This window comes from Gossypium hirsutum, chromosome A09, assembly GCF_007990345.1.
Source record: "Gossypium hirsutum isolate 1008001.06 chromosome A09, Gossypium_hirsutum_v2.1, whole genome shotgun sequence".
NCBI lineage: Eukaryota > Viridiplantae > Streptophyta > Magnoliopsida > Malvales > Malvaceae > Gossypium > Gossypium hirsutum.
Genome location: NC_053432.1, coordinates 62,326,413 through 62,347,786, shown reverse-complemented (window position 1 = coordinate 62,347,786; position 21,374 = coordinate 62,326,413). Strand labels below are relative to the sequence as shown.

The 21,374-nt window shown below is 33.4% G+C and overlaps 1 long non-coding RNA gene across 2 annotated transcripts; it reads right to left on the bottom strand.

Moving 5' to 3' along the window:
* Positions 1 to 816: 816 nt before the first annotated feature.
* Positions 817 to 2,180, bottom strand: LOC107889115 (uncharacterized). Of its 2 annotated transcripts, XR_001681646.2 has the most exons (4): positions 1,935 to 2,180; positions 1,572 to 1,748; positions 1,307 to 1,369; positions 817 to 1,224 (listed from the first exon to the last, which is right to left on the bottom strand). It is a non-coding gene; the product is annotated as an uncharacterized lncRNA (long non-coding RNA). The 2 variants fall into 2 exon arrangements; XR_001681645.2 differs by having other exon boundaries at positions 1,572 to 2,180.
* Between the last annotated feature and the right edge of the window lie 19,194 nt (positions 2,181 to 21,374).

The window sequence follows — 21,374 nt, the reverse complement described above, 5'->3', positions numbered from 1 at the left end:
GTCGTTAACTTTAGGTTATCTTCAGTTGTTAATTCTATTCAAGATGTAAAGGTCGACGCGTTAATCAACAGTAATGAGAGAATATGGAAGGGAGATCTCATAATATCTTTTCAACAGATGATGCTAGGAAAATCCACAAATTTGGAAAAATATTTAGGACTACCTAATGTTGTTGGCAGGCGAAAGAAAGACGCTTTTCAAAATCTCAAAGATAAAGTTAAGTTGAGAATTGATAACTGGAGTACAAGGTTGTTGAGAATTGATAACTGGAGTACAAGGTTGTTGTCGCGGGGGAAAGCAGATATTTATAAAATCTGTTCTCCAGGCAATTCCATCCTATGCTATGTCTTGTTTCCTTTTACCAAAATCGTTATGTGGAGAGTAGGAAAATATTTTCGCAAAATTCTAGTGGCAAAAAGGTCTGGGGAGGAAAGGGATACATTGGTGTCAATGAAAATTTGTGTCGATCAAAACAGGAGGGGGGAATGGGCTTCAGAAATATTGCGCAATTTAATATTTCATTACTAGCTAAACAGGGATGGAGGCTTATTACAAATCAGGATTCCTCAGTTATGCAAGTTTTTAAAGCAAAATATTTTTCAGAAAGATAATTTTTTAAATTCTCTTTTCGGAAAAACCAGTTCTTATATATGGAAAAGCATGTGGGCAGCGAAGGGTGTTTAGGAAAAAGGTATGTGTTGGAAGGTTGGTACAGGTACAAGTATCTATATCAATGCTGACGCTTGGATTCCAGATGTCGTTAACTTTAAGTTATCTTCAGTTGTTAATTCTAAGCAAGTTGTAAAGGTCGACGCGTTAATCAACAGTAATGAGAGAATATGGAAGAGAGATAAACAATATCTTTTCAACAGATGATGCTAGGAAAATCCTCCGTATTCCTTTAGCACGCACACCTCACGATGATCTCTTGGTCTGGGGAGGAGAGTATTCAGGTGAGTTTTCGGTCCGCAGCGCCTATAAACTATTACAAACTTTGGAGGAAATTCCTAGAGCTTACGCTTTACAAATCGGCTATACGAATTTCTACAAAAAAACTCTGGCTCCTAAATCTACCAAACAAAATTAAGGTTACAATATGGAGAATCTCATGGAATTATCTGCCGACGAGGGCTAATATGCAGCACCATCAGATTGTCAGTAATACAAATTACCCTCGGTGTGGTGAAAGAGCTGACATAGTCGACCATGTTTTTCGTGAATGTCCTGTCACGGTGGAAGTATGGACACTATTAAAAATTCAGAATGCCTTCTTGAATCCTAACATAGACTTTTTACGGTGGATTACCTGGATTTTTGAGCAGTTCTCCCCGTACCAGAGGCGCATCTTCAGTTGTGGACTGTGGGCTATCTGGGGAGAAAGAAACAGAAGAGTACATGAGTAGAAAAACAGTACAGGGTAGCAAATAGCAGATTTCATTAACAACTATACTGTTGAACTGAATGGGATAGAAATAAGAAGTTCAGCTAAGAGGAAGGAGACAATAAAGTGGAGCTACCCACCTCGCGAGTTTGTCAAAATAAATTTTGATGGTGCGTATGATACGACTTACCATAAATCTACCTCAGGGGTTGTGGTCAGAAATGAAGAAGGGCTTGTCCTATTTTCCTGCTCAGAGATCCATCACGGGGTATTTTCTGCTTTTGCAACTGAAGCAATAGCGTGTAGGAAAGCGGTCCAAGTAGGGGTAGAACAACAATGGCAGAAGATGATAATCGAAGGCGACTCCCTCACGATAATAAAAAAATACGCAACCAAAAGTCAAGATCGATCTCATATAAGAGCATATATACACGATATTAAACAGAGCCTTAGGAGATCTAGCAGCTTCATTTTCAAACACACATTAAGATCTGCAAACGCCCTTGCACATATCATAGCTACAGAAACTTTAAAACGAGAGGAAGAGACTTACATGGAAATGGGGGTTCCAGAGTATGCTGAAGTTCAACAAAGGATGGATCAGAGACGAGAACCAGATTGAAACCGGAGGGGAAACAAAGAAATGGAAGGAAAGGAAAGCGAAGCAGAAGTACTGGTTTATGAAAGAACAAGCTTTCCTAAAACTGAATTGTCAAAAGGAACTTTGAAAAGGTATTCAGACGATAAGACGGTTCCAGTATAATCTGACTAGGCATTGATTAGGCACATCAATCAATTCTATTTGACTATTTGACAAATATCTAGATTTTTCTACTTAGTTTTTGGGCCTTTTAGTCTCAGGCCGTGTTTTGTTCTGTTGTTTTATTGGATTTCTCTTTTGCTTTTGGGTTGTACCATGCACTTTTATTTTCTTCAATATAAAGCCCAGTCTGATGTCTTTCAAAAAAATAATATATAAAACTATTTTAAAATAAATAATACATAAAAAAAAAAACAGGTTTAAAGTAAGCAATATATAGTAAAACAGTTTACAATAAATAATGCATAAGTATAATTTAGAATAAACACATATGAGACAGAAACAAATTAAAATAAATAACATAATAAACAATTTAAAATAAATAATGTATAAAAAAATGAAGCTAAAAGGTTAAGGATTAAATTGCAAATTGGGATAAAATTAGGGGGTAAATTTAAAAAAGTAAAATTTAATGAAACACAAATTAGGACTTGAATGAACGCGCGAATAATATGGGAGGACCAGATGGGAGATAAACTCGTCCCCCAAAACGGGCAGTTCTATCAGGTACCAGAATAAAACAATAAAGAAATCACAGGGGCAAATTCGAAAAAAAAAACTAAGATAAGGACCACATTAAGATTCGCCTCAAAAGCGGAACGACTGAGGGTGTAAATAGACCCTCACTCCAAAAACACACGGATCCTAGGCGGGTTTCGGGTCGGACCTCGGGTGGGGGTGTTAAACGACGCCGTTTTAAGGCCACTGAAACATTCGCTAAATGACATTGTTTTCCATGGCCTATAAAAGTTAAATTTTTTTTCTAAAAACTTCATTTCTCATACTTTCTGAAAAAAAAGGGGGAGGATTTTCTCTCTAGGGCCTCTGTTTCCAGCGATCAGACCACCGTCCGTCCGTCGCCGACGACCGTCGTGTACGGCAACCGGGGGTACAAAACTGAATGCCCTTCGATCCCCTCGCTCCTCGCACCTCAAATCTGAGCTTAAAACAAACAAAAACCCTCTAGAAAATTGGAAGAAATTAAGGAAACTCTGGGCTTCAAACTCTCCAATCACCGAAAAAGGGTAAAAGTTGGTATTTTTTGTACATATATATGTGTGTGTGTGTGTGCACAATATTCGAATTAAATGTGATATGAAAGATGAAAATACCTAGCCTTTTTCTGGATTGATATTTTCGTTCGTAAAAAAAAATTACAATGACATGTTCATGGCTTTTATAGCTGAACAAGTTAAAATTTCCTTTTGTTTTTTGTTCTTTTTGCTGCTATTGTTGCTGTACGTTTTTGTAGGTACAGAGGTACGGGGCCAGCTATGGCGTACGGAGGCATGAGCGGCGCTGGAGGCTACTTGAAGGCTGCTGCGGCGCAAAGGGGGAAACCCTAGTGTTTCCGTTTCTGAAAAAAAAATTTGGGCCATTTGGGCCTTGTATTTTTGGGCTAGGTTTTAGGTTTGGGTCTGGTTTTAATAATATTGGGTCATATTTGTTGTTGGGCTATGGACTATTGTAATTTGGGTTATAATTTGGGCCCTGGATTGTTCATTTATTTGGTTTTATTTATTTTTAGGCCCAGGCCAAAATTGGCCTATTACATAAAGTATAGGGTAAACTATATCCAAGGTCACCAAACTATTAGTATGTTCATATTTTGGTCACTCAACTTCAAAAAGTTACAAAATGGTCATTACACTATTCGAAAGTTTTTATTTAAGTCAATAAATTATTCAAAAGTTTTTATTTAAATCGTTGGGCTATTAAGTTTTTCCTTTTAAAAGTTCAACTAGTGAGTTCCAAGCGATGATTTGACAAACAATACCCATTAACGAGTAGAAGAATGTAACACCCCAAACCTGGCATAAACTTTATGGCCAGATCTGGAGATGTTATCATAAATCGATTGAAAATCCAAAATTCATTTGTTTTGAAAATACGCTGTAAGCTCTCATTACACAAAAATTAGGTTTATTTGAAATATATTGCTTAACTGATTTAATGAAAACATTGTTAGTTTACACTTTCCAAAATTTATATGTTTGTAACAGAATTCTTTGCAACGTAAAAATTTTGGAAAACACAACTTATTGTTTGAAAGTCTGACATTTTGCAGGTAAAACGTATGTTATCGATAAAAATGTTTAAATAATTTCTAGGGAAAGACGGAAACAAAATCCAAAATCAAACAGTTCCAAAATGTCCAACCGTCCAAAAATAAAAGAACACTATAAAGTCAAAACAAATAGAATGAATTAAGTTTTAGCTGAGCTTCGTCGCATCGGCCCACCCTAAGTTTGAGGGTTACCTGAAAGTAACAGACAAACAAAGAGTTCAAATGCAAATATATAATCCTACTAACAGACAAACAAAGAGTTCAAATGCAAATATATAATCCTACCCTCATCTACTACACACCATCTCCAACCATCCCAACACACCATAAAGGGTACTATGTACCCATCCAACCCTACACATCACTTAGTGTCAGTATGACACTTTTTATTAAAACAATTTACAACTGAGCTGTCAGTTTATTAGGCAACTTATCGTAGTTTACAATATATATATATATGTATATATATATATATATGGTTGAGCCACCAAATACGACAGGTTATTATATTGCCCACACTTCCTCCATATAACAAATCCCAACCTAGATGCAAATACATGACTAATCGATATTAGATATGTTTACAATGTACATGCTTATAATAACAGATATATAACATACAAAACATTTCCCAAATTAAATATAGCATATCTATATAAAATTTAACGCTTACAGATAGAGTTCGTGTTTTATAGCTTGATTTATATCATACTGATCCTACGGAAGGCCTATGATCGATTCAAATGACATTGACAGTATTAAGAAAAAATTTAGAATTTTGACCCACACTTAAATGGCTAGCCCATGTAGCCCACATGACTTAATTGGCCCAGACCGTGTGTCTTACACGATCCAACACATGGTCGTGTGGCGTCGACAATGCAATTATTCTAATGGGAACTCAACCAAGATATTCTCAAAACCTAAAACAACCATTTATACGATTAGTTCCTGTCACAATTTACTAAATCCAAAGTAACACACTCGATCACCAACATTACAAATGTGACAATAAACCGAAAATTAAACCTTCAAGCATTCAAAAGCTCACCCAAAATTCGCAACAAATTCCTAACACAACTAATTCGCAGGAGGCCAATCTCGAGTTTCTTGATTGTCATCTAACCACAAAAATCTCACAAGATTAAACCTCGCTTTTAAGAAGATAAGAATATAACATTTATAAACTTAACAAGATTCGACAGAACCACTTACTCTCAATTATCCAAAACCTAAATTCGTAAGAGAACAGGAATTGAAACAACACCACCGCAAGAAATTAATAGAATTAAAGCAACAAAATCCAAAAAAGCCGAACGAACGATAACAAATATTAAAGAGAGAAAGAAAATAAAAAACAGATTTTGACTTTGTTTTTACCGGCAGAAACGCAAAACAAATGAATAGGGCCATGAGAAAGTAAGAAACGTGGGGGAATAGTGCTGCGCGGAAGCGTGTAAAAAAGTAAAATTATTGTACTGAAAAATCACACTAAGTTCAATTCTCAGGAAAGAGAGGTGGATCACGAGGATCACTTAATACCAGGTCTTTCCTAGCCAGAATATCCTTTTATCGTAATTTATAGCACAATAAATCACTACAATCACACTCACAAAATATGCAAAAATAAATAATAAAGAACACCAGAATTTTAACGAGGTTCGGCAAATTTTGCCTACGTCCTCGAGCACTACCAAATATATTTCACTCTAAAAATACAAGTGAAATTTACAAATAGGGAGAGAGAGAACAATGCCTTAAGTAGAGAATGACAAATATGGGATGAAGAAAATGAGAAATGGTTAGGCCTATTTATAGTTGAGGTTCAGGGATCAACTTGCAAAGTCCCTATACAATTAGGGACCAAAATTGCAATTATCCCATGCCAAATTTCAAACCAAATTTCGGTGCCTTAAATGTTCTAATTTCCGGTGCCAATTTTTTTGACACCAATATCTTTGACTTTTCAAAGATATGGTAGCTACTAATAATCTTCACCTTGAAGATTTGATTAGGATAATCTTATCTTCACACAATTCTTTTTGCCTTTGCCAACAATACTTGATAGTGCATTCTTCAACTGTTAAACTTGCAGGATATTGATCAAGTTCAAACAATGTTTGAACTTGATTGCTGTTACCATCTTGGTCATCATATCTGCGGGATTATCTGCAGTCTTAATCTTCTGAAGATGAATTTTCCATTCATCAATAATTTCTCGCACGAAATGGAATTGTACATCAATATGCTTTGTACATGCATGATAGACTTGATTCTTTGCTAAATGTATAGCACTTTGACTATCACAATACACGTTAATATGTTCCTGAACTAATCCTAAGGTTTTAGCCATACCTTGTAACCAAATAGCTTCCTTTACAGCCTCTGTTACAGCTATGTATTCGGCTTCTATGGTTGACAACACAACTGTAGACTGTAGTGTAGACTTCCAACTTATTGGTCCTTCAGCAAGTGTAAACACATAGCCGGTGGTTGATCTTCGTTTGTCCAAATCACCGGCATAGTCAGAATCAACATACCCAATAACATATTTACCAAGTGTATTATCCTGCTTGAACAGTAATCCAACATCCACTATTTTTTGAATATACCATAGAATCCATTTCACAACTTGCCAATGTTCTTTTCCAGGATTATGCATATACCTGCTCACTATACTAACTGTTTGTGAAATGTCGAGTCTTGTACACACCATTGCATACATCAAGCTACCCACTGCATTAGAATACGAAACTTGCAACATGTATTCTCATTCCGTATTCGTCGAAGGAGATAGTTGTGTAGAAAGCTTGAAATGAGAAGCCAACGGGGTACTTACAGGTTTTGTCTGCTTGTTCATGCCAAACTGCTGTAGTACCTTCTTCAAATACTACTTCTGAGACAAGCTAACTCTGCCATGAGCTTTATCTCTACATATTTCCATGCCAAGAATCTTTTTACCTTCACCTAGTGTAACACCCCTTACTCGTATTCCGGCTCGGAACAGAGTATGAGGTATTACTAAGTTTTTTAAAAAAAAATTTCGACAGCATTTCTGCTTAATTTTGCTTAAACCTTCTGCAAATTTAAATCACAATCCAATATATATATATCAACCAAACTCATTTATAATAATACTCACAATTTAACTATTAATGAACACCACATTTTAAATCAAACCATAACATATATTTACATGATGATTCCATATTTCATAGGTCGTCTATACATGCCATAATTTTCCGGAACGATAGTAGCAAAATACCCCAAGTGTGAAGGATAGTGTGGATGATTGTCTGACTTCTTCCAAATTTCCGAGTTGTCGGAAGTCACTATAATCAAGGGAAAAATAAAATCGAGTAAGCATATAGCTTAGTAAGTAAACACATGATAAATAAGTAATTACTCACATAACTACACCAAAATATAAACTTATTCATGAATAACTTCATTGTTTAGGCAATTTCCAGCAAACTGTTTTTCTGCGTCATAGTCGCTAATTTATTTTTATCCGGAGCTACAGGGCTCCAAATTGAGTTTCGTAAATTTTCCCTGAAACTAGACTCATATACCATTTCACCATAAAAATTTCAGAATTTTTTACCCAGCCAATTAGTACAGTTTATTCATTAAAACTTCCCCTGTTTCACTGCCCAACGGTTCTGACCCTTCCTCAAAAAAATTCACTTAACTCTCTGTACAAAATTTTAAAAATGGTTTCGCTTGTTTCTATTAAAAATAGAGTCAATAAGGAATCCAGGAATATAAATTTCACACCATAATTATTTTTGTACAATTTTTGGTGATTTTCCAAAGTTAGAACAGGGGATCCCGAAATCAATCCAGCCCTGTTTCAGTAAAATTCAGATATCTCCAAAAATACAACTCTTTTGCTTATTCTATTTATTTCATATGAAAATAGACACATTCAGCTTCAATTTCATATATTATTCAGCTTCCCATTCATTTTCCACCATTTATGGTGATTTTTCAAAGTTACCCATCTGCTGTTGTTCAACACAGTTTATAACTAAATCGTTCCTTTTTTCGTTTTTGATATTTTCTCCCATCTCATACATGGATCGATTTAGTATCCAACTCAATATTTGCCCCATAAAAATTTCCACCATATGGAAATATTCACCTTCCACACTTTTTCGTTGAGCACTCGGAATGTTAACCGTTATTGGTGGATCTCGCACTTAGCACCACCACTTAATCGGGGAATCAGCACTTAGCAACCCCTTGGGGGAATCAGCACATAGCAACCCCCTTTTTATTTCAGAGATACGGTGGATATCGCACTTAGCACCACCAATGAACTGGGGAATCAGCACTTAGCAACCCCTCGGGGGAATCAGCACATAGCAACCCCCTTTCACATTTCAAAGATACGGTGGATATCGCACATAGCACCACCAATGAATCGGGGAATCAGCACACAGCAACCCCTTTATGTACAACATACTTCGGCTTATTCCGAGTGTTCAACCCATAAATCATATATTGCAACCCTTTACCACCTTTCCCGATTTAACAACATTTTTAGGATATGGCCAAACATTTATTTTAATTCCAAATAAATCTCAACATATATCAATTAATGTCAAAATAATACATCAAGTCACGTGTTTACTTACCTCGGTGCAAAATATCGTAATATTGCACTTCACTCCACTATCTTTTCTTTTCCTCGTTTGAGATAATCTTCACGTCTTTCTTGATCTATAATAGCAAATTTAACCCATTTAATGTTCACATTCATTAAAATAATCCACCACCCAACTTTTTGAAAAATTACAATTTTGCCCCCAAACTTTTGCATAATTACACTTTTGTCCCCAAGCTCGGAAATTAAACTTCATCACTTATTCTTAGGTTTTATGACATGCTGAACATTTTTCCCTTCTATGGCAACATCAAATTCTCACTCTAACATACACTTATGAACAATAATTATTTTTACCGATTATGCCTATTTACCCGTTTTCGCTTAAAATCGCTTAGCAAAAGTTGTTTAACATAATTTATAGCTTCATATTCCACCATAAAACAGCAAAATAAACACATTTCACCTATGGGTATTTTTCCGAATATGAGCCCTAACACGAATTATTGCTAGAATAAGCTAAACCGAGTTACGAGGATTCCAAAAATGCGAAGAACATTAAAAACGGGGCTAGGATGCACTTACTATGAGCTTGAGAAAGCAAAGAAACCTTAGCTATGGCTTCCTTCAAATTTCGGCAGCAACTAATGAGGAAGATGATGATTTTTGTCATCTTTTTCCCATTTTATTTTTTTATTACCAAATGACTAATATGCCCCCACTTAAAAAAAATCTATTTCTCTCATTTCTTATGTCTATTTTTGTCCATCAACTAACTAATGGTCTAATTACCACATAAAGACCTCCAATTTAAAATTTCATATCAATTAGATACTTCTACATATAGAACTCAACTTTTGCACTATTTACAATTTAGTCATTTTGACTAAATTGAGTGCCCAAACGTTGAAATTTTCGAACGAAATTTTTACGAAAAATTTCCGTGAAATTGTAGACCATAAAAATATAATAATAACCATATTTTCCCTCGTCGGATTTGTGGTCCCGAAACCACTATTCCGACTAGGCCCAAAATCGGGCTGTTACACCTAGATCTTTCATCTCAAACTCAAATTGAGTTGAGTCTTTAATCTCTCTATTTCAACTTTGCTCTTAGATGCTATCAGTATATCATCAACATATAAGAGCAAGTATATGAAAGTTCATTCTTGTAGCTTCTGAAAATATACGCAATGATCAAATTTACTTCTTGTGTACCTTTGCCCTTTTATGAACTGATCAAATTGCTTGTACCACTGCCTCGGAGATTGTTTCAATCCATAAAGTGACTTTGTCAGTTTGCAAACCTAATTTTATTTACCAGCAACCTTGAATCTATCTGGCTGAGTCATATAGATTTCCTCTTTCAAATCACCGTGTAAAAATGCGGTCTTTACATCAAACTGAACTAGTTCAAGATCATATTGCCCAACCAAGGCTTGCAAAATCCGAATAGGCAAATGCTTCACAACTGGAGAAAACACTTCATTGTAGTCTATTCCTTCTTTCTGAGCGTAACCCATTGCTACCAATCTAGCCTTGTATCAAATTTTATTTTTACTAGGAAATCCTTCCTTCTTTGCATATACCTATTTGCATCCAATTGCCTTCTTTCCCTTGGGCAGTGTCACCAACTCCCAAGTCCTATTTTTATGAAGAGACTGCATTTCTTCATTCATAACTTGCTTCTACTTTACACTATCAAGGTTACTTATTGCTTCTGTGTAAGTAGAATGAACATCACCATCTGCAATTGGAAGTGCATAGGCCACTATATCATCAAAGCGAGCAGGCTTACGAATCTCTCTTCTTGGCCTTTTATATGCAATTGAATCTTGTTGTTGGGGAGGTTCTTGGGTCAAAACTTCTTCATCATTTGTCCCTCAAATATTAACTAGATCATCATTAACCTTTTCAAGCTCCACCTGCTGCAAAGTACTACTAGTTTTGTCATCCTTTTGTGAATCTTTTTAGTTTAACATGGTTGATTCATCAAAAGTCACATCTCTACTAAAAATAATCTTTCTTGTATCAGGACACCAGAGAGGTATCCTTTTACTCTATCAGTTATACCCAAGAATAATTCTTTATTTGATCTTGGGTCTAACTTAGATTCTTTTATATGATAATATGCAGTGGAACCAAAAACATGTAAAGAATCATAATCAGTAGCAGATTTACCAGTCCACATCTCCATAGGAGGTTTTCTATTTATTGCAGCTGATAGCAAACGGTTAATTAGATGGCACGCATATGTAACTGCCTCAGCTCAAAATTTCTTGCCCAATCCAGTATTGGACAACATAGATCAAACTTACTCCAGTATAGTCCGATTCATATGTTCTGCCACCCCATTTTGTTGTGGTGTATCCCGAACAGTGAAGTGTCGCACAATGCCCTCATCTTGACATACTTGTAGAAATGGATCATTTTTGTACTTAGTACCATTGTCTGATCGAAGTCGTTTGACCTTTCGACCAGTTTGAGTTTCCACTATTTTCTTCTATTTCAGAAATGCATCCAATACTTCACTTTTTCTTTTCATTAGATGCGCTCATACTTTTCTTGAATAATCATCAGCAAAAGTAGCAAAATAGTGCATACCTCCCAAAGAAGCCACTTTGGTAGGTCCCCACACATCACTGTGAATGTAGTTCAGAATTCCTTTCGTATTATGAATTGCTGAACCAAAATTTACCCTCGTCTGCTTTCCCAAGACACAATGTTCACAGAATTCCAATTTGCAAGAATTTGCACCTTTCAACAAGCCTTACTTCGCCAAAGTCTACAAAGCTTTTTCACCAGTATGTCCCAATCGCATATGCCATAACCTGGTAACCTCTGAATCTGCATCTTTCGTAGAAACTGTTGATGTTGATCCAATAACTGTACTTCCATTTAAAAAGTACAAGTTATTTCTTCTTGTGCCTTTCATCATCGTCAATTCCCTTGCTACTACCTTTAGTAATCCATCTCTCAAAGTGATTATGAGCCCTTTAGATTCTAGGGCCCTTAATGAGATGAGATTTTTCTTCAAGCTAGGTACGTAGCGAACATCTATCAAGACTTGGATTGAGCCGTCGTGATTCTTCAATTGGATTGAACCCACTCCCATTGTCTTACAAGCACTATCATTTCCCATAAGAACAACTCCACCTTCTAGTTCTTTAAGACTAGAAAACCAGTCTTTATTAAGATACATATGGTAAGTACATCCCGAATCCAAAATCCACTCATCCGTTTGACATGCCATTGCCATGCCAACCAAGCTAAAGTCTGACTCCTCATCATGCTCTGCTACACATGCATTAGAAATAACATTGCCCTTTTGTAACTTATGACAATTCTTTTTCCAATGCCCTTTCTCACTGCAAAAGGCACATTCATCTTTGGCGGGTCTCCATTTGGACTGTCCCCTTCTACCATATTTGCTACTATGTGAACGACCTCTTACTGTTAAAACTTCTGCAGTTGTATCTCTGTGATCTCTTTTATCTTTCTTTCGAGTCTCAGTTCTATACAACGCACTACAGACTGCATCAAATGTGATCGTGTCCTTCCCATGAAGTAATGTGGTGGTAAGATGATCATATTCATCAAGAAGGGAATTCAACAACAATAATGCCTTATCTTCATCTTCAAATTTCTCATCCAAATTTAGAAAGTCTGTTAAAATTCTATTGAATGAGTTCACATGGTCATTCATCGACATACCGGGAGCATACGTGAATCGAAAAAGTTTCTTTTTCATATAAAACCTATTCTCAAGACATTTTGTTAGAAACTTTTCTTCTAGTGTATCCCATAAATTCTTTGCTGATGTCTCCCTCATGACAGAATACTTCTGCTCTTTGGCCAAACATAGACGGATTGTACCACACGCCTGTCTATTAATCTTGGCCCACTTCTTGTCATCCATCTTGTCAGGTTTTTTTTCAAGGGCTATATCCAGCTCTTGCTGACATAAGACATTCAGGATCTCACATTGCCACATACCAAAATTATTGGTACCATCAAATTTCTCTACTTTGAATTTTGCATTGGTCACAGTAGTCCTTGCTAATGACAATGCCTCTGCCATTTTTCTCCTCAATCCCAACTACTGTATACGTGAACAGTGCCGTATATGTGAATAGTGTCATAAATGATCGTATTTTCCAAGTACGAATCTAGCTTTGATACCAATTGTTGCGCGAAAGTGTGTAAAAGAGTAAAATTATTGTACTGAAAAATCACACTGAGTTCAATTCCCAGAAAAGAGAGATGGATCACGAGGATCACTTAAGTACCAGGTCTTTCCTAGCCAAAATATCATTCTATTGTAATTTAATAGCACAATAAATCACTACAATCACACTCACAAAATATGTAAAAAAAAATAAAGAACACCAGAATTTTAACGAGATTCGAAAAATTTTGCCTACGTCCTCGGGCACTACCAAATATATTTCACTCCAAAAATACAAGTGAAATTTACAAATAGGAAGAGAGAAAACAATGCCTTAAGTAGAGAATGACAAATATGGGATGAAGAAAATGAGAAATGGTTAGGCCTATTTATAGTTGAGGTTCAGGGATCAACTTGCAAAGTCCCTATACAATTAGGGACCAAAATTGCAATTATCCCATGCCAAATTTCAAACCAAATTTCGGTGCCTTAAATGTTTTGATTTCCGGTGCCAATTTTTCTGACACCAATATCTTTGACTTTTCAAAGATATGGTAGCTACTAATAAATAGGGAAATTTTTTTGCAAATAGAAAGAACTAAAAAGAAAATTAAATACAAATTTAATTTAATTAAAACTAAGAAATGATAATAACAATAATAATAATATTTTCTTAAAAAGATTCCAATCCTAATTAACTAACAGTTATCAGATTTTCCCCACATACATAATTCGACTAGACCACAACTACTACATGGTGGACTCCAACAGAATTAGCAGAAATTTTGCCACATTGCTCCTACAAAGATTCAAACACAAGACTAAAGAATAAACTAACACCCTACCACTTGAACTAGCAAACTCATTTTATCATGAATTGACCAAAAATATTGTTTAAGCCAAACAAATAAGGATAAAGCTAGGAGCAAAAATAAGTATAAAGCTAGGAGCAAAAATAATTGGATTTTCCCCAAAGAATGTAACTTGAACCCAAGACCTCAAACACAAAATTAAAGCCCCTAACATGCATTGAAGTAAATATTTAATTATAACAAATTTTATCAAATAAAAAATTAGATTTTTGGGGCGTTATAAGAATATACCTTAGATCCAAATTGATCGATGATCAATGTTGGAGATCGAGGAAGAAAACTATTTGAATTTTGGTTCACATATGCATGACGTTCAAAGTTGTTTCATGAAAAAAAGAAATCTGAACTGTAAAAGAGAAGTAGAATGCTAGCTTTTGATTGGTACAAGCGGTATGAATAGAGGTCATACAGTAGCAATTTTAATAGCCTAGCGATTTAAATGAAAACTTCCAAATATTTTAGTAACCATTTTGTAACTTCTGAAGTTGATGACCAAAATGTAAACTTACTAAAAGTTTAGTGACCTTAGTTATAGTTTACCCTAAAATATAAATTGGACAATGGATCAGCATTGTGTTCATCGTGATTTGACCAAAATTTAAAATGGGTAAAGTACAGAAATGATTACTTATAATATTTTGCCTCCACAGGCATCGGAGCCTCACGTTGCTCATGGCGATTAGAGCCCTTATTTACGAATCCTGACCCACAAGCATGGTTGCTACGACCAAAGTAGCCCCCACCCCGACCACCCAAATCAAGTCTAACCCTAACCATAGTAGAAGAAAATAGAAAAAGCAGTTGAAAGACTAAAGATTTTTACCTCTAAATGACAACTTCTCTTCTTATCAACGACAACTTGTGAACTTTTTAAGTTGAAACAACCAATGAACAGTTTAGGGTTAGTCGACTGTCATTTTAAAGAAGAAACTTCAACAAAATGGTTCATTTTCCTAAAAAATAAGCCCAATAAGCAGGACACAACTGTATTTTGTTACCGTTGATAAAGTGCATCCAACAAGTTTTAATTAGAGGAACCAAGTGTTGTTATACAAATAATATATAGCATGCCACATAAACCCTGTTTGCTTGACACGTAGGCTCTGACGAGCTCCCCAAGAGCTCGCCTGTTATAAGTGCTTGCCTGACATGTAGGCTCTGGAGAGCTCCCTAAGAGCTCACCCGTTATGGGTGCTCACCACTTTCATAGTCTCACCCAGCTCGCCCACAATCTTCTGAGGAGTATCTAAGACACGTGCAACCTCTAGTAGGGGTAACGTGTTAACATGCATGGTGCCTAATCACTCCTAGCACGTCACAGTAATGGGCCGTGTCTTATATATATGTTGATGAATCACTTTGAGGGGGGATAGTGAAACAAAACATTCAACAATTTGAAACAATTTTTTATACTTTTTAATAAAATTTAATAATTTTTTTCAATTTCATAGTATTTTTTAATAAAATTTTTAATATTTTAATATTATAACTTCTTCATTTTTTATAATTTTTGAAAATTTTAAAATGTTTAAAATCATTATAACTTTTAAAAAAGTATAATTTGTTTAATTTTAAAAAGTTTTCTATCATTTTAAATATTTTATATTTTTTAAAAATTCTAATTTTTAAAAAATTTCAAAAATACCTTTTTTTATATTTTTAGAATTTTTAAAAATAATTTTAAAAAAATTACTATATTTCACCACATGGCACAACCTTAGCGTGCCATGTGGCGAAGTTAACTAATGTCAAGGGTTTGCAGGAAAAATGATTCTTTGAGGACTTACTTGATTGTTTATATTTAATTAAGGACTCAATTGAATGTTGTTTTCAATTGAGAGCTCAATTAATTATTGAATTATTTTACTATATAATAAGCCTAAACAAAAAGTTTTCAAACATTCCTGACCAAGATATAACTTAGGCCTGTAGAAACCTCTAATGTAAGTTCAAAGGTTTCATTAAAATAACTCAGATTTATAGGTTTTTGCACGCTAGTTTAACATTACTTTTAAAAACTGCTGTGAAGATTTTTTTTTGTGAAATTTAGTTTAAGATTTTATGTATTTAATATTGTTGTCAAAAAGTGTTCTCAAAAATTAAAATATACATTTTAGACATGTCATAAAATAAAAAATAAATTAATTTTAAAATATATTCAAATTTATTAATATTATAATATATGTGATATATTTTTAAATACTTTTAAGTAATTAATATAATTTATTTCTAAAACCTAATTAAAATATATAAATTATTGATGAACATCAATCCACAAATTTTAATTTCCTACCCTTTAAAACAAAATAAAATTTTACAAAGATGGGACAAATTGAATTGAATCCTGCTATGACCAGAAATTAGTTGTGGTCCTGACTAAGAAAATTGCATGGAAAATAAAAAAAAAAGTTTTTAATTATTCCAAAAGAGGAAAATATAAACAAAAGGAAGAATAATATAAAAAAAAATCAAAATAGTGAAGAATGAACCAATACGATGCAAAATCAAACCTAAGGTACAATATCAGTTTCGATATTGGAATCAATTACAGATTATATGTTGTTTTTTTTTATTAAATGATAAGTTAATTGTAGAAATGAAGAAACAATTTCAAATCACTATTCTTTCATTAGTTTATAAATTAACTATAAGAATAGTTCGGCAATTAATTTTGTAAGTTAAAACAACCCTAAAACACGTTTTTAAAATTTAATTCATCAATAACCTTGCGAATTAGAAACACTTGACTCTAGTCAACAACTCAATTTCACGATTCATTTAAATTAGATTACTCATTCACATAGTACAATTCGTCACTTCGTTTCCAATAAAATGATGTTAACTTTTTACTAATTATTAAATAGAAAAAAAATTAAGAATCTAGTTATTTTAATTAATTATTTACTATCCTAAGTACTGAATAAGAGACTCATGTCATTCATATTATCTCTCATGTTTCAGCCACTTGTATCTGGTTGATAATTTTATTTTTGATCTAGTTGTTTAACTCGAAAACTTTTAAACAATTTGACATTTTTATTGTAAATCCTGTTAATTTTTTTTATTGATTTTGTGTCTTTTAACTAATCAAAGTATAACAAGTATTTGCTAATGTGGAATGATCATATCAACAATTTCAAATTTAATTTAAAAGTTCAATATTTTCAATAAATTAAATGCATATTACTAGAAGTTTCTTTAGATGACTCCTAAATTCAAATCTCTGCAACGAAAGTGTCCACTAAAACATAGGGATTTTCGGAAATAAAGAAGAATAAATGAAATTTAAAAATTAAAATTTTATTAATATTCCAACATGGCAATATTACATCAGGGAGAGGTTCTTTTTTCTAATAAATGTGAATTTATGCTGTTGGCTCAAATTTCCAAATCATAAAAAATATTACGTAAACTAAAGTTACCAATTTATTTAATTACTTTTAAGTTGAATTATCAACTCTAACTGTAAAATAAAAATTTACAGTTTTTATTTTTGTTTAGCGGTGGTGTTAGTCTCCGAGCTAATTACTACACCCTTTTTCTCTTGCCTATCAATCATTTTTTTTCTTCTCATTCATTCCATGCGTTGTCTCTTTTTTCAGTTTGCATATCTTTTTTGTAGGTATCTTTATTGTCTTCACAACTTGTGATGGACAGATGATGGTGCCTAGCTATCATCGTTGAAACACCAAAAAGTTCTTCGTTGACTTCTTCATCTGTTTCTATTTTGTAAGTTTTAGAATAATAAATTATTTCATGAGTTGGTTTAGATTCGTGTTGTTTTAATTTTTATATTTTTTTGTTTGTTTTTCCATTGTTTAATTAGTCTTCACTTTTAAAATTTTTTGTCTACTCTTGTAGTACGCTTTTTAGTGTTGCTTATGCATGTAGTCTTACTTTTATGAGTAATTTTCGGGTTGGTTTTATTGTTGTCCCCTCTAGTTTGGTGGATGCTCAATTCTTTTTTCGATTTATGCCCGCTGTTTTGGACCATCCGAGGTTGATTTCCTTATTGTATTAAGTGTTTACAATCACTTCTGATATGTTCTACTTGAGTTGTGACAGAGCCAATTGTCAACGCTCAATAATGTTCTATTAATGCTGAAGTTGAAGCTTTTATTGTGTTAATGGAACTTGTCCTTTAACGTGTACAACGAATGTTTATTATTCACCGAAATTATATGGTCTCATTCATTAAATGAATTAATAAATTTGTCTTTAAAAAATATTATCAAATATAATTATCAATTAGGTTCAACTTATAAGTGAACAAATTAAGGTTGTGAAATAAACATTAACTCAAAAATAAAATATGTTATTTCAATTAATTAAAACTTGAGAGATGAACATTCATCATCCATAACATCAACCATAAAACCAAGTGTTTCATCTTCCCAAAAGAAACTCCCATAACAAATTTAGTTTAATCGAATTTGAACTCAAATTTAAATATATAAAAATTTGAATAATTAATTTAATTGAGTTCAAGTAGTTTTATTATATACATAGATAAGATAACATTTTAAATTTGTATATTTAAGATTTTAACAAATTTTATGTTTATTCATTTAAATTTTTAGGTTTTTCCACATTTAATTAATTTTTTATATTTTTACATACTTCAGTCTTTTTTTTTCGTATTTAATAATTTTTATGAAATAATATTGAGGGCGGAGGATGGGCTGGAAGAAAAATTCAATACTAAAAATTTAATTATAAAAAATTAAATATTGAATTGACTTATGATACAAATTCGGTTAATGTCATTATTTATATACATGATATGAGAAAGAAAAAACATTTTATGTAAAACATTTATTTATTTTTTAATTTACTTAATAATTATTATTGATGTGGTGATAAATAACTTATTCATTGAAAATGTGTTTTTTTTTCCTCAGAAATATATTCAATCAAACAAAACCAGAAGCAAATCACAATAAAGAAGTAAAACATAGAACTTGTATGAATTCCTCCTTTGGCAAGGGCACGAAGGAAAGAGATGTTGGTACCCTCTAATTGTAGCACATCCACATCTTTTGAGCAATTGGCAAGGACGACCCATTGAGAATTGGTACACCAATTTAACGCAGCCCTACAATCATATTATATATGTTTTGTTAGAAAATCTATAAATAATATTAGATATCTCTAAATATTTTTATAAAATATAAATATGCTGATAAATATTTTATATAAAATATAAATATGCTCATAAATATTAAAAAGTGAAAATTTAACATAAGGCAGAATAGAAATTTAATCTTTAACCACATTTTTTCTATACTCTTAACACCTTATTTAGATTGTAACACCCCAAATCAGACCTATACGTTATGGTCAGATCTAGAGATGTTACCTCAGTTAGCTCATAATTCCAGAAACACTTTCAATAAACCAGATTCTTGATTATTTAAGTAAACACCTCTTCGTTATAAAATAATTATGTTTTTACGAATAAATTCTTATAAAATTTTTTAGTTTTGCAGCAAAATTTCTTATATAATAGGAGTTTTGGAAAATACAATTTGATTTTGGAAATTCGATATTTTTAGTCAAATTAGATGTAATTTTGAAAATGTTCAAATGGTTTAAAATGAAAGAATACCCGAAAATTTAAATAATCCCAAAAAAAGTCCAAAATAGTCCAACAAAAATCAAAACAGAATAATCCAAAATTAAAAATAGAAAAATTATAATAAAAAAATGTTTAACCGAGCTCCCGTCGCACCGATCCGTCCTAAGTCTGGGGGCTACTTGAAAGTAAATAGACAGTGGTGAGCTTTCGAGCTCAATGTGTAACTCATAAAAACAAAAGTAGAAATTTAATTTCAAACATGTTTTCAGAAACCATTCAGACATATTTTATAACAGAGGGAAAACAAAATATATCAGATGCAGAATCACAACCCTACCCCCATCCGCTACACACCATCTCTAACCATCCCTACGCACCATATAGGTTATTATATACCCATCCAGCCCTACACACCGCTTAGTGTCGGTATGGCACTTTTCAGAATATTTGCAGCCAAGCTGCCAGATCAATAGGTGATAATTTTCTAGTAACATAAATATATGTATGGCTAAGCCACCAAATATGGCAGATTGATTAAACTGCCCAAACTTCTTTGGCAACATATATCCCACCCAATGCATATGCAAAAATAAAAAATATCGAATATGTATATGACATACATGCTTATTATGACAGATACAAAACATGCTTAACAGATAACATATTATAGTTATCTTATTACAAGGCATACTTATCACACTACAGATCAAACATAGCTTGCAACATAATAATCATGCATACATAAGTCATTTTTAACGAATATAGAACATCATAATTCATGGTTTACAGTCCAATTTGTACCACACAGACCCTACAGAAGGCCTACATTCTACTCGTACGACAAACACGACCTTAGGGAAAATTTTTAGAATTTGGGTTCATACGCCCGTATGGCCCACATGGTTTGACACATGGTCTCACAAACGCCCGTGTAGCCCATACGTCTCAATTGGCCTAGATCATGTGCCTCACATGGTCTAGCACACAACCGTGTGTCACACACGGCCTACCACACGGTTGTGTGGCATCGACAGTATCAAATTTTGACTTTTGTTGTTCACTGTTTTCTCGGGTTTTTGTTACACACCTAACCTAATTTTGGTACGGAAGTAACCACGAGATTTTTAGAAGCTAAACACAATAATTTAATCACCAATTAAGACGATTTCTAACCCAAATCACCAAAAAATAATATAACCAATATCGAAATTAAATCGAAGATTTTCAACCTAGCACCTTATAACGTCCCAAAATTTGAGTTTTTTTTACTAAGTCATAGCGTTGAATATGTGTTTGCTTTTGTGGTTATGTACTTTGTTTGCTCCCTTGAGATCTGAGGTTCGAGTCACTTAAAATTTTGGAATTTTGATAAGTTTCTTACTTGAACCATTAGCTTAGGATTCCTTGTTTAAGTTCAATTCTATGCATTTTGTGTCAAGAATGCGCCTATTGGTTCACTGGTTAAGCATCTATCTACTCTCTGGTTTCGTGTTTGAGTTATGGCGTATGCATCAAGGGTTTTTATTTTGAATTTTCAGTAAAAACTAATTTCAAATTTAAATATCCTCCCATCTTTTGATTGATGTTCTTTTTCATTATTCCCAACCTGTTTATTTTTTTCCTCTCTTTCTTTTCCATTCACATTTTTTTGTTGTCTGTTCTTATTGTATAAACTACTTCATTAGATTGCATCATTGCTTGTTCTAGTAAGTTTCAAGGTGAGTTGAGTTGATTGTTTCGCAAAGTGTGTTATTGTGCATTTTAGGGTTCTTCAAATTCTTGAGGTTTGATAACTTGTTTACGTTGTGTCGATACATTAAGGGGAATTCAAGAACGCCTAACTTCTAGTGTTTACTTAAGAATCGAACAAGCACTAGG